This window comes from Salmo salar, chromosome 10 (assembly GCF_965601325.2).
Source record: "Salmo salar chromosome 10, fSalSal1, whole genome shotgun sequence".
NCBI lineage: Eukaryota > Metazoa > Chordata > Actinopteri > Salmoniformes > Salmonidae > Salmo > Salmo salar.
This window is the reverse complement of record NC_138300.1, coordinates 108,901,581-108,916,192: the sequence shown is the minus strand read 5'-3', so window position 1 is coordinate 108,916,192 and position 14,612 is coordinate 108,901,581. Positions and strand designations below refer to the sequence as shown.

The 14,612-nt window shown below is 41.8% G+C and overlaps 1 protein-coding gene across 3 annotated transcripts in view; it reads left to right on the top strand.

Annotated features, from left to right (window-relative positions):
- The first annotated feature begins 1,466 nt into the window (after positions 1–1,466).
- LOC106561460 (transcriptional enhancer factor TEF-1) overlaps positions 1,467–14,612 on the top strand; it is a 116,452-nt gene continuing 103,306 nt past the window's right edge. For all 3 annotated transcript variants that reach the window (XM_014125449.3, XM_082957362.1, XM_082957363.1), the window contains exons 1-2: positions 1,467–1,666; positions 2,073–2,177. The gene's annotated coding sequence lies outside the window, so the exon portion shown is untranslated. The remainder of the gene's footprint in view (positions 1,667–2,072; positions 2,178–14,612) is intronic.

Below are 14,612 nucleotides of genomic sequence, written 5' to 3'. Positions count from 1 at the left end.
TATCCTGTGTGTGTGTGTGTGTGACAGGCATGTGTGTGTATCACTGTGAGTGATTTAAGAAATGGCCGCTACATTGGCTTCCTGCCAAAGCTAAGGCTGATTTCAAGGTTTTACTGCTAACTTACAAAGCATTACATGGACTTGGTCCTACCCATCTCACCATTTGGTCCTGCCGTACATACCTACACATATGTTATGGTCACAAGACGCAGGCCTCCTTACTGTTCCTGGAGGCAGGGCTTTCCTATAGAGCTTTATTTTTATGGAATGGTCTACCGATCCATGTAAGAGACGCGGAATCGGTCTCAACCTTTAAGACTTTACTGAAGACATCTCTTCAGTAGGTCCTATGATTGAGTGTAGCCTGGCCCAGGGGAGCGAAGGTGAACGGCAAGGTACAGGAGTGACAAACCCCCCTTACTGAGTCACTGGCTTGCTAGTGCTCTCCCATGCCATCCCTAGGAGGGGTGCATCACATCGTGACAGGCTTTTTTCACTATACTCTACTTGAGTGGGTTGGTCTTCCTGTGATTGATTGAGTTGTTTGTTTTCACACATGTAAGCAAACAAGTGGTTGTAAAAACACACCCTGTCCATTTATGACCTTACAGCCTTTTGCAATGGTCAAAACCATGCTTTGTTGAGCAGGTCAGAAGTTGGCTCAGCTGTAGGTACAGTTCACTAGCACATACATACACCACTTTAATAATGGAACACTACTCACTTTAATAATGTTTACATATTTTGCATTACTCATCTCATATGTATATACTGTATTCTATCCTATTCTACTGTATCTTAGTCTATGCTGCTCTGACATTGCTCACCCAAATATTTATATATTCTTAATTCCATTCCTTTACTTTAGATTTGTGTGTATTGGGTGTTTTGTTGTGAAATTGTTACATATTACTTGTTAGATATTACTGCACTGTTGGAGTTAAAGACAAGCATTTCGCTACACCCGCAATAACAAATGCTAAACACGTGCATTTGACAAATAATATTTGATTTGATTTGAGATGATGCAGGATGGAAGATTATAGTGACACAAACAAACATGCCATGATAATAACAATGCAGATGCATTGCTAGGCAACTTGAAAATCAACTTGGACAGGAACATTATCTCTTAGGCTACATAATAAATTCCAACAGCCAGGTTTTCTTTTACTAAATATGTTTGGAAAGACATTTATCTTATTGATAATATATTGTCAACCAACAATCTTATTAGTTGGTGGATCATTCTTGGAATCTACGTGTGATTTTTTTTCTAAACAGAAAAATTACAGAGTGATAGTATATACTATAATATGCTCACAGATTTCTTTTCCGTTTCTTTGAATGGAGTTTGGGTGCAGTAGTGTTTTGTTAAAAGTACAGTCCCTCCCACCCGTATGGCTCAGTGGCATCACAGTTTATGATGACGCCACTCTCGCCCCGCCCCACGAACTCCATCTTTGCGTTAATTTCATTCCTGCTCTCATTCCGGGCATACTTCACATCTCTGTAGATGCACAGTGAATTTTACACACTTCAGCCGGCTGCTCTGAAGAACAAAAATCCTTGGCAGTTCTGAAGAAAAAAAAATCATCTCAGCCCTTACAGCAAAACCGAAATACAGCGAAAATTGTTACAATTAACCATAATAGAGGTGTTTAAGGTAAGTTTGCTACTACTTTTTACGAAAAGTTATTGTGGTGCGTTTGTATAGTAGACTACTGGAAAATCAAAAGTGGTCAGATTTAATTGGAAAATAAATATTGAAGGTTGATTACTATATCACAAATATGTATCTTATGTATGTAATAGAATTAAGACACTTGTGAATAAATTGTAGAAACTATGCGAGCGTGCCATATTGGCTGGCTGGAGCCTACGTCGGAGAGCTGTGCCTTTCACTTTGTCCATAGACGTCGTCCGACATTGCATGAACATCTTTGACATTTTTTACATTTTTCCTGAAGAAAATGTTGGATATTGCAACAGTGTATCCACCAAGTACTGTAGAACACATGATTTACTTTACATGCGTCTAAGTTATTATCTTTGTGTTTTTCCCCGTACAGGCAGGGAGTTGCCGTCAGGGATATTTTGCTTTCTGTGCGCAACAAAGCATACGAGTCAGAAAGACTTGTTGCATCCTCGGGTTTTCATTTGGCCCTTTGATAACTGTAAGTAGAATATACGTTGTATTCTTCCAATATACAATTTCGTTGATATAAATATTGTATCCTTATCAGTAACTTGTTGCGTGTGGAATTATTGTTGGGTATGATATTTACCCCCGAAGGACTTTTCCTTAAAAGTTAGTTTTACATTTCCCATATAAATAAACATATTTTTTAAAAATATTTTAACTATCTGGTGTATTATGTTTTGAATGAGAAAGTTTATACAGAGTAGCCTTTGTTAATGATTCACTTGTGTAATACTGCACCTTACCCTCATGTGATTTCATGAATCTGGGCAAGAAACTAGACGCTTGAACATCATCTTATAACTGAAAATATTTTTGTAATTTGGTTTATCAGTGCTGTGATTAAATGCAATGAAATACTGCATTAATCACCATTCTCTCATCATAGAAAATATGCCAGCAATTAATCCATGAACCCATGGATTAGAAGTTGGTTTTGATCATGCTTAATCAAATGTTAATAACCTGCTTTCTGAAGTTTCATTTTAATTCTAAGACTTTTTTTGGCACAATGTAAAACATCTCATCTCATTTAGATAATTCAGCGATATCTTCAATGAAGTACTGACTTGAATCTAATGTCATCAAGTATTCAGGTTTACTTGTCCGTATTTGTTTCCTGCGTGATGTGTTATGAAACAGTTTTTTAATCAGACCATTGGTATGTCACTAAAGTTAATGTGATTATCACTTTCCTAAAAGTAGACTTTATTAGTTGTTACATTTAAAATAAAGCTTGAAATAAATATTTTGTCTAGTCAAGAGGGACGTCGAAGATTAAACCTCTTCTGAAATCAGAGGGATGGTGGCAGGTGCAAAACTAGTTACTTCTGGGAGTAGAGGACTGTGTTGAACATTGGACAAGGGGAGGAAGGAATGGAAAGGGGGTATTTTATTGTCTTTGTTGTGTTTAGGCTGTGAGTGTATGGAGCTGTTGAATCACCATGGGCAAACCGTCCTATTCTCCAGTCCGTTGACATCTGGTTTCAGTACTTCATGCACCTGTAGAGGGGGGAAAAATGCAAATCCTGACATTTGCGCTTACCCCTCCGCGCAGTGGAAATGGGGACTAACGACCATTTGTTTGGCTGCCTCACTGTCTAGGCCAGCCTATTGTTATACCAGAAACAGGCGCTAGTGGTTGAAGCACCATATGGCTCCTGTGTGCCTAGTCAGTGCTATCTGTTCATTTAGCTTATCAATGGCATTACAATATGGTTGATTTTTGAGTCGCCAGCTATTTTTGCTTCTTTGTACAGGGAAAAGCAGTCTCCACAGCCTTAGAAACAGGGCTGGATTAATGCAGGGGCTTACCGGGGCTGAAGCTCCTGGGCCAGTGGGGGGCCTAAGAGGGAGCAAAAAATACATTAATGAAATATATACAGTATATATTATATATGTAGTGTGTGTGTGTGTGTGTGTGTGTGTATATACACAGTTGAAGTCGTAAGTTTACATACATACACACGTTTTCCAACCACTCCACAAATTTCTTGTTAACAAACTGTAGTTTTGGCATGTCAGTTAGGACATCTACTTTGTGCATGACACAAGTCATTTTTACAACAATTGTTTAAAGAAGTATTATTTCACTTCTAACTCACTGTATCACAATTCCAGTGGGTCAGAAGTTTACATACACTAAGTTGACTGTGCCTTTAAACAGCTTGGAAAATTCCAGAAAATTATGTCATGGCTTTGAAGCTTCTGATAGGCTAATTGACATCATTTGAGTCAATTGGAGGTGTACCTGTGGATGTATTTCAAGGCCTACCTTCAAACTCAGTGCCTCTTTGCTTGACATCATGGGAAAATCTAAATAAATCAGCCAAGACCTCAGAAAATAAATTGTAGACCTCCACAAGTCTGGTTCATCCTTGGGAGCAATTTCCAAATGCCTGAAGGTACCACGTTCATCTGTACAAACAATAGTATGCAAGTATAAACACCATGGGACCACGCAGCCGTCATACCGCTCAGGAAGGAGAAGCATTCTGTCTCCTAGAGATGAAGGTACTTTTGTGCGAAAAGTTCAAATCAATCCCAGAACAACAGCAAAGGACCTTGTGAAGATGCTGAAGGAAACAGGTACAAAAGTATCTATATCCACAGTAAAACGAGTCCTACATCGACATAACCTGAAAGACCGCTCAGCAAGGAAGAAGCCACTGCTCCAAAACCGCCATAAAAAAAGCCAGACGACGGTTTGCAACTGCACATGGGGACAAATATCATACTTTTTGGAGAAATTTCCTCTGGTCTGATGAAACAAAATACAGTGGATATAAAAAGTCTTTGTGGTTTTTGTGATGTAAAATAATGAGACAAAGATAAATCATGTCAGAACCTTTCCTACTGTTAATGTGACCTATAATGTGAACAATTGAAAAACAAACTGAAATCTTCAAGGGGGAAAAATGAAAAATAAAAACCTTACAATAACCTGGTTGCATAAGTGGGCACACCCTCTTATAACTGGGGATGTGGCTGTGTTCAGAATTAACCAATCACATTCAAACTCATGTTAAATAGAAGTCATTACACACCTGCCATCATTTAAAGTGACTCTGATTAATCACAAATAAAGTTCAGCTGTTCTAGTAGGATTTTCCTGACATTTTCTTAGTTGCATCTCAGAGCAAAAGCCATGATCCGCAGAGAGCTTCCAAAGCATCAGAGGGATCTCATTGTTGAAAGATATCAGTCAGGAGAAGGGTACAAAAGAATTTCCAAAGCATTACATATACCATGGAACACAGTGAAGACAGTCATCATCAAGTGGAGAAAATATGGCACCACAGAGACATTACCAAGAACTGGACGTCCCTCCAAAATGTATGAAAAGACGAGAAGAAAACTGGTCAGGGAGGCTTCCAAGAGGCCTACAGCAACATTAAAGGAACTGCAGGAATTTCTGGCAAGTACTGGCTGTGCGCTACATATGACACCAATCTCCCGTATTCTTCATATGAATGGGCTATGGGGTAGGGTGGCAAGACTGAAGCCTTTTCTTACAATGAAAAACATCCAAGCCCGGCTGAAGTTTGCAAAAACAAACATCAAGTCCCCCAAAGGCACGTGGGAAAATGTGTTATGGTCTGATGAAACCAAGGTTGAACTTTTTGGCCATAATTCCAAAAGGTATGTTTGGCGCAAAAACAACACTGCACATCACCCAAAGAACACCATACCCACAGTGAAGCATGGTGGTGGCAGCATCATGCTTTGGGGCTGTTTTTCTTCAGCTGGAACCAGGGCCTTAGTCAGGGTGGAGGGAATTATGAACAGTTCCAATTACCAGGCAATTTTGGCACAAAACCTTCAGGCGTCCGTTAGAAAGCTGAAGAGGAAGTTCACCTTTCAGCACGACAACGACCCAAAGCACACATCCAAATCCACGAAAGCATGGCTTCACCAGAAGAAGATTAATGTTTTGGAATGGTCCAGCCAGAGTCCAGACCTGAATCCAATTGAACATCTCTGGGGTGATCTGAAGAGGGCTGTGCACAGGAGATGTCCTCGCAATCTGCCAGATTTGGAGCGCTTTTGCAAAGAAGAGTGGGCAAATATTGCCACATCAAGATATGCCATGCTAATAGACTCCTACCCAAAAAGACTGAGTGCTGTAATAAAATCAAAAGGTGCTTCAACAAAGTATTAGTTTAAGGGTGTGCACACTTATGCAACCAGGTTATTGTGAGTTTTCTATTTTTTATTTTTCCCCCTCAAAGATTTCAGTTTGTTTTTCAATTGAATTGTTCATGTTATAGGTCACATTAAAGGTGGAAAAAGTTCTGACATGATTTGTCTTTGTCTCATTATTTTACATCACAAAAACCTGGCATTTTAACAGGGGTGTGTAGACTTTTTAAATCCACTGTAGAACTATTTGGCCATAATGACCATCGTCATGTTTGGAGGAAAAAGGGGGAGGCTTGCAAGCCGAAGAACACCATCCCAACCGTGAAGCACCGGGGTGGCAGCATCATGTTGCGGGGGTACTTTGCTGCAGGAGAGACTGGTGCACTTCACAAAATAGATGGCATCATGAGGCAGAAAAATTATGTGGATATATTGAAGCAACATCTCAAGATATCAGTCAGGAGTTAAAGTTAAAGCTTGGTTGCAAATGGGTCTTCCAACTGGACAATGACCCCAAGCATATGTCCAAAGTTGTGGCAAAATGACTTAAGGACAACAAAGTCAAGGTATTGGAGTGGCCATCACAAAGCCCTGACCTCAATCCGATAGAAAATTTGTGTGCAGAACTGGAAAAGCGTGTGCGAGCAAGGAGGCCTACAAATCTGACTCAGTTACACCAGCTCTGTCAGGAGAAATTGGCCAAAATTCACCCAACATTTACATTTACATTTAAGTCATTTAGCAGACGCTCTTATCCAGAGCGACTTACAAAATGGTGCATTCACCTTATGATATCCAGTGGAACAACCACTTTACAATAGTGCATCTAAATATTTTAAGGGGGGGGGGGGGGTTAGAAGGATTACTTTATCCTATCCTAGGTATTCCTTAAAGAGGTGGGGTTTCAGGTGTCTCCGGAAGGTGGTGATTGACTCCGCTGTCCTGGCGTCGTGAGGGAGCTTGTTCCACCATTGGGGTGCCAGAGCAGCGAACAGTTTTGACTGGGCTGAGCGGGAACTGTGCTTCCTCAGAGGTAGGGGGGCCAGCAGGCCAGTGGTGGATGAACGCAGTGCCCTTGTTTGGGTGTAGGGCCTGATCAGAGCCTGAAGGTATGGAGGTGCCGTTCCCTTCACAGCTCCGTAGGCAATCACCATGGTCTTGTAGCGGATGCGAGCTTCAACTGGAAGCCAGTGGAGAGAGCGGAGGAGCGGGGTGACGTGAGAGAACTTGGGAAGGTTGAACACCAGACGGGCTGCGGCGTTCTGGATGAGTTGTAGGGGTTTAATGGCACAGGCAGGGAGCCCAGCCAACAGCGAGTTGCAGTAATCCAGACGGGAGATGACAAGTGCCTGGATTAGGACCTGCGCCGCTTCCTGTGTGAGGCAGGGTCGTACTCTGCGAATGTTGTAGAGCATGAACCTACAGGATCGGGTCACCGCCTTGATGTTAGTGGAGAACGACAGGGTGTTGTCCAGGATCACGCCAAGGTTCTTAGCACTCTGGGAGGAGGACACAAGGGAGTTGTCAACCGTGATGGCGAGATCATGGAACGGGCAGTCCTTCCCCGGGAGGAAGAGCAGCTCCGTCTTGCCGAGGTTCAGCTTGAGCTGGTGATCCGTCATATTGTGGGAATATTGTGGAAGGCTACCCAAAACGTTTGACCCAAGTTAAACAATTTAAAGGCAATGCTACCAAATACTAATTGAGTGTATGTAAACTTCTGACCCACTGGGAATGTGATGAAAGAAATAAAAGCTGAAATAAATAATTCCCTTTTACTATTATTCTGACATTTAACTTTCTTATAATAAAGTGGTGATAGGGAATCTTTACTAGGATTAAATGTCAGGAATTGTGAAAAACTGAATTTAAATGTATTTGGCTATGGTGTATGTACATTTCTTATAAAAGGCATATATATATATATATATATATATATATATATATATATATATATATATATATATATATATATATATATGCCTTTTGTTATGCAACTGCCAACCACAGGAGGATTCAGGAGTCCGCTCTCAATGAGGTATAAACAGCCTGCTTCTGCTATTCGTCAGATGGGGGGAGGAGAGGTGGTAGGGGGTACACGTCGATAAATGGGGGCCCCTGCCTTGATTGGATAACTGAGTAATAAACAAATTAAAATAAACTGCATAATAAATCAAATGTGACTGGTATATTGTGTGAGTCAAGGGCTGGGCAAGAAATATAAAACATTCCAATTTCTTATCCAACAACAGGACACCACTCTCAATGTTCAAAATACACCAGAGAGCATTATTTTACCACAGAGGATCAATAGATTCTAAAAAAATAACTGTGGATTAAATTTGATCACAAGCACATACAGGTAACTGCCAAAATACAGGACACACCACCATAGTATCTTAAAAGGGTCTTTGGCCACCAAGACCTGCCAGAACATCTTCAATGCACCTTGGCATAGATTCTACAAGTGGACCTAAACCATGCCAGGAAAATGCACCCCACACCATAACATATTATTTGTATCCCTCATTTACTCAAATATTTCCTTTTATTTAGGCAGTTACCAGTTGGTTGCCTACAGTCGGGAAGGCCCATCGGTGCCAAATGTACAGCTTTTTGCAGTAGTGGTCATAGACATATAATCCATAGAAGGGTTTTAGAACCTCTTACCCTGGCAGTTAGACTATTAAACTCATGGGTACACTAGCAATGGCTGCCAGTTCTGACTTGAATGGGAACTGCCATCTATGGATTATATTTATATGGTTGGTTCCGGTTGTCTGTTTGCCATTTACAAATTTCAAAATACAATTGCGGGAAAAACGTATTGTTTTTGCCTACTGAAAAGAGAAGACCAATCTGTCTGTACAACCAATAGATTCACTACCGTTCAAAAGTTTGGGGTCACTTAGAAATGTCCTTGTTTTTGAATGAAAAGCACATTGTTTTGTCCATTAGAATAACATCAACTTGATCAGAAATACAGTATAGACATTATTAATGTTGTAAGCCATAGGCTAATACTCACGGTGATGGCCGATGCGCTCCTATTGGCAATAGCCTATCTCAAGATGAGCTACTTTGAAAAACAACATTTTTAAGATTTTCTTTTAACGTAGAATTGCATGAAATGTGTTTTTTTTAAAGGGCACTTTTTTTATGAACCCTTCTAACTAATGTTCCTAAAAACGCCTCTGCTCAACTCTAGCCTATGCCACATCGCAAATGTTATTATGGCTTTATTATAAAGGGCTTTTTCTTCAACAGTAAATGTTAAGGAGTCAGAATTAATTCTATGTAAATGCCTGGACTTTATCCCCAAAAACGAAATGTTATTTCCATGTCTTTTAAAAACCATTGGTTTCGTCACAGTGTTATGAAACAGGTGAACAGGGGATTCACCTTCTTAGTGAGGGAAGGATGCACTGCTGTGTGAAACAATCTCTCACAATTTCATCTGATTGAAAATGGGCATCCCTCTGCTGTTCTAAAGTCTTAAATGGCCATTTTAAACATTTTTAGAAGTCATGGAAACTAAATTAGGTGTCAGTGTTAACGATGTGTCATTCGGTCCCTCTGTCCTTTCCTCGTGTTATTCTCAGAGTAGTGAAAATGAATGTTGAGAGAGTGCCTGAGAGAGAGAGGTCTCATTTCTCTGGCCTGATAAGATTCTGTGTTATGTGATAGTTGCAGGAAATCAAATGTGTGGTGGCCACAGAGGAAGGCTGTAATTTGGGAGGGAGAGACAATTCAACAGAAAGAGAAAATTAATATGAAATAAACATTTGGGAGCAGGTTTGTTAGAGCAACAATGCGTGGTGCACTGGGCTGGTGTGTTGCAGTGCTGGTGCAGGGGCATGGGGCCATGCTTTGTTTGGAGAGCAGGGGTACAATGGGCGTCCTCCGGAGACCTGGCTGCAGGAGGGCCGGCCACTCTAACCGCCTGTTCCCCGGGCCTCCCTCCGTGCCCTGAGGTATTCCCTGTGTCACAAAGGGAGAGTTTCAGCACAGTCTGATGCACTGCACTTTTAGCTCCACAAGGTACATGGTGGGTGCCACCTAAAAACATACAGCTGAGCATCTGCTCCAGCGCTAGCTGCAGCTGCAGGGAACCTCTGCCTGCCAGCTTCTTCTGGCTGCACTTTGGCCCTGTACAGCAACACTGAGACCACTGTAACTGTAGGGTTGGACACACCAAACCACAGGGTTAGAAGGGTAAGGACAGACGAGGGTGCTTTCATTATCCCTTCTCATCAGTATCAACAGCCCTCACAACAAAAAGTAACACAATAAAATAACAATAACAAGGCTATATACAGGGGGTACCAGTACCGAGTCAATGTTTGGGGGTGCAGGTTAGTTGAGGTAATTTGTACATGTAGGTAGGGGTAAAGTGACTATGCATAGATAATAAACAGCAATTAGCAGCAGTGTAAAAATAAAGGGGGGGGGGGGGGGTCAATATAAATAGTCCGGAGGGCCCTTTGATGAATTGTTCAGCAGTCTTATGGCTTGGGGGTAGAAGCTGTTAAGGATCCTTTTGGTCCTAAACTTGGCGCTCCGGTACCGCTTGGCGCTCCGGTACCAAGTCTTTGACAACGTTTTGGGCCTTCCTCTGACACCACCTAGTATATAGGTCCTGGATGTCAGGAAGCTTGGCCCAGTACGCACTACCCTCTGTAGCGCCTTACGGTCAGATGCCGAGCAGTTGCCATACCAGGCAGTGATGCAACCCGTCAGGATGCTCTCGATGATGCAGCTGTGGAACTTTTTGAGGATCTCGGGACCCGTGCCAAATCTTCTCAGTCTCCTGAGGGGATTAAGGTGATGTCGTGCCCTCTTCACAACTGTCTTGGTGTGTTTGGACCATGATAGTTCATTGGTGATGTGAACACCAAGGAACTTGAAACTCTCAACCTATTCGGCCCTCCTTTTTTTGTAGTCCACGACCTTTGTCTTGCCCACATTGAGGGAGAGTTGTTGTCCTGGCACCACATTCACTGCCAGGTCTCTGACCTCCTCCCAAATGGGCTGTCTCATCGTTGTGGGTGATCAGGCCTACCACTGTTGTGTCGTCAGCAAACTTAATGATGGTGTTGGAGTCGTGCTTGGCCTCGCAGTCGTGGGTGAACAGGGAGTACAGGAGGGTACTAAGCACGCACCACTGAGGGTTGAGGATCAGCGTGGCAGATGTGTTGTTACCTACCCTTACCACCTGGGGGCGGCTCATCAGGATTCCAGGATCCAGTTGCAGAGGGAGGTGTTTAGTCCCAGGATCCTTAGCTTAGTGATGAGCTTTGAGGGCACTATGGTGTTAACCTCTCTGGGCCAGTGGGACGCTTGCGTCCCACCTACTCAACAGCCAGTGGAATCCCGTGGCGCGATATTCAAATACCTTAGAAATGCTATTACTTCAATTTCTCAAACATATGACTATTTTACACCATTTTAACCTGTTAGGGCTAGGGGGCAGTATTGACACGGCCGGATAAAAAACGTACCCGATTTAATCTGGTTACTACTCCTGCCCAGTAACTAGAATATGCATATAATTATTGGCTTTGGATAGAAAACACCCTAAAGTTTCTAAAACTGTTTGAATGGTGTCTGTGAGTATAACAGAACTCATATGGCAGGCCAAAACCTGAGAAGATTCCATGCAGGAAGTGGCCTGTCTGACAAGTTGTGTTTCATCTTGGCTCTTTTTATTGAAGACTGAGGATCTTTGCTATAACGTGACACTTCCTACGGCTCCCATAGGCTCTCAGAGCCCGGGAAAAAGCTGAACGATATTGAGGCAGCCTCTGGCTGAAACACTTTATCGTGTTTGGCAAGTGGCCGATAAGAGTACTATGGGCTTAGGCGTGTGCCCGAGTCGACCCCATGCTTTATTTTCTTTCGTCTGTTTATCTAAATGCAGATTCCCGGTCGGAATATTATCGCTTTTTTATGAGAAAAATGGCATAAAAATTGATTTTAAACAGCGGTTGACATGCTTCAAAGTACGGTAATGGAATATTTAGACATTTTTTGTCACGAATTGCGCCATGCTCGTCACCCTTATTTACCCTTTCGGATAGTGTCTTGAACGCACAAACAAAACGCCGCTATTTGGATATAACAATGGATTATTTTGAACCAAACCAACATTTGTTTATTGAAGTAGAAGTCCTGGGAGTGCATTCTGACGAAGACAGCAAAGGTAATAACATTTTTCTTATAGTAAATCTGACTTTGGTGAGTGCTAAACTTGCTGGGTGTCTAAATAGCTAGCCCTGTGATGCCGGGCTATCTACTGAGAATATTGCAAAATGTGCTTTCACCGAAAAGCTATTTTAAAATCGGACATATCGAGTGCATAGAGGAGTTCTGTATCTATAATTCTTAAAATAATTGTTATGCTTTTTGTGAACGTTTATCGTGAGTAATTTAGTAAATTCACCGGCAGTGTTCGGTGGGAATGCTAGTCACATGCTAGTCACATGCTAATGTAAAAAGCTGGTTTTTGATATAAATATGAACTTGATTGAACAAAACATGCATGTATTGTATAACATAATGTCCTAGGGTTGTCATCTGATGAAGATCATCAAAGGTTAGTGCTACATTTAGCTGTGGTTTGGGTTTATGTGACATTATATGCTAGCTTGAAAAATGGGTGTCTGATTATTTCTGGCTGGGTACTCTGCTGACATAATCTAATGTTTTGCTTTCGTTGTAAAGCCTTTTTGAAATCGGACAGTGTGGTTAGATTAACGAGAGTCTTATCTTTAAAATGGTGTAAAATAGTCATATGTTTGAAAAATTGAAGTTTTTGCATTTTTGAGGTTTTTGAATAACGCGCCACGGGATTACACTGGCTGTTGAGTAGGTGGAACGATTTCGTCCCACATACCCTATAGAGGTTAAAGACAAGACTCTCGTTAATCTAACCACACTGTCCGATTTCAAAAAGGCTTTACAACGAAAGCAAAACATTAGATTATGTCAGCAGAGTACCCAGCCAGAAATAATCAGACACCCATTTTTCAAGCTAGCATATAATGTCGCATAAACCCAAACCACAGCTAAATGCAGCACTAACCTTTGATGATCTTCATCAGATGACACTCCTAGGACATTATGTTATGCAATACATGCATGTTTTGTTCAATCAAGTTCATATTTATATCAAAAACCAGCTTTTTACATTAGCATGTGACTAGCATGTGTCTAGCATTCCCACCGAACACTTCCGGTGAATTTACTAAATTACTCACGATAAACGTTCACAAAAAACATAATTATTTTAAGAATTATAGATACAGAACTCCTTTATGCAATCGCGGTGTCCGATTTTAAAATTGCTTTTCGGTGAAAGCGCATTTTGCAATATTCTGAGTAGATAGCCCGGCCATCACGGGCTAGCTATTTTGACACCCACCAAGTGTGGTACTCACCAAACTCAGATCTACTATTAGAGAAATTGGATTACCTTTGCTGTTCTTCATCAGAATGCACTCCCAGGACTTCTACTTCAATAACAAATGTTGTTTTGGTTCCAAATAATCCATAGTTATATCCAAATAGCGGCGTTTTGTTCGTGTGTTCAATACACTATCCGAAGGGTAAAGAAGGGTGACGCGCCCGGCGCGTTTCGTGACAAAAAAATTCAAAATATTCCATTACCGTACTTCGAAGCATGTCAAACGCTGTTTAAAATCAATTTTTATGCGATTTTTCTCGTAAAAAAGCGATAATATTCCCACCGGGAAACCATGTTTTCGTTCAAAGACAAAAAAATAAAAACATGGTGTCGGCTCGTGCACGCGCCCCAGTCTCATTGTTCTCAGATCGACCACTTACCAAATGCGCTACTGTTTTTCAGCCATGGCCTGCAAAGTCACCATTCAACGTTCTGGCGCCTTCTGAGAGCCTATGGGAGCGTTAGAAAATGTCACGTTATGCCAGAGATCCCCTGTTTTGGATAGAGATGATCAAGAAGGCCAAGAAATAGTCAGAGAGAGCGCTTCCTGTTTGGAATCTTCTCAGGTTTTGGCCTGCCAAATGAGTTCTGTTATACTCACAGACACCATTCAAACAGTTTTAGATACTTTAGGTTGTGTTCCATCCAAATCAAACAATTATATGCATATTCTAGTTACTGGGCAGGAGTAGTAACCAGATTAAATCGGGTACGTTTTTTATCCGGCCGTGCAAATACTGCCCCCTATCCCCAACAGGTTAAACGCCAAGCTGTAGTCAATGAACAGCATTCTCACATTGGTGTTCCTTTTGTCCAGTTGGGAAAGGGCAGTGTGGAGTGCAATAGAGATTGCATCATCTGTGGATCTGTTGGGGCGGTATGTGAATTGGAGTAGGTATAAGGTTTCTGGCATGATGGTGTTGATGTGAGCCATGACCAGCCTTTCAAAACACTTCATGGCTACCGATGTGAGTGCTATGGGGCGGTAATCACTTAGGCAGGTTACTTTCGCTTTCTTGTGCCCAGGGACTATGGTGGTCTGCTTGAAACAGGTAGGCTCATTACAGGCTCAGTCAGGGAGAGGTTGAAAATGTCAGTGAAGACACTTGCCAGTTGGTCCGCGCATGCTTTGAGTACACGTCCTGGTAGCCCGTCTGGCCCGCGGCTTTGTGAATGTTGACCTGTTTAAAGGTCTTGCTCACATCGGCTACGGAGAGCGTGATCACACATTTGTCTGGAACAGCTGGTGCTCCCATGCATGCTTCAGTGTTGCTTGCCTCAAAGCGAGCATAAAAGGCATTT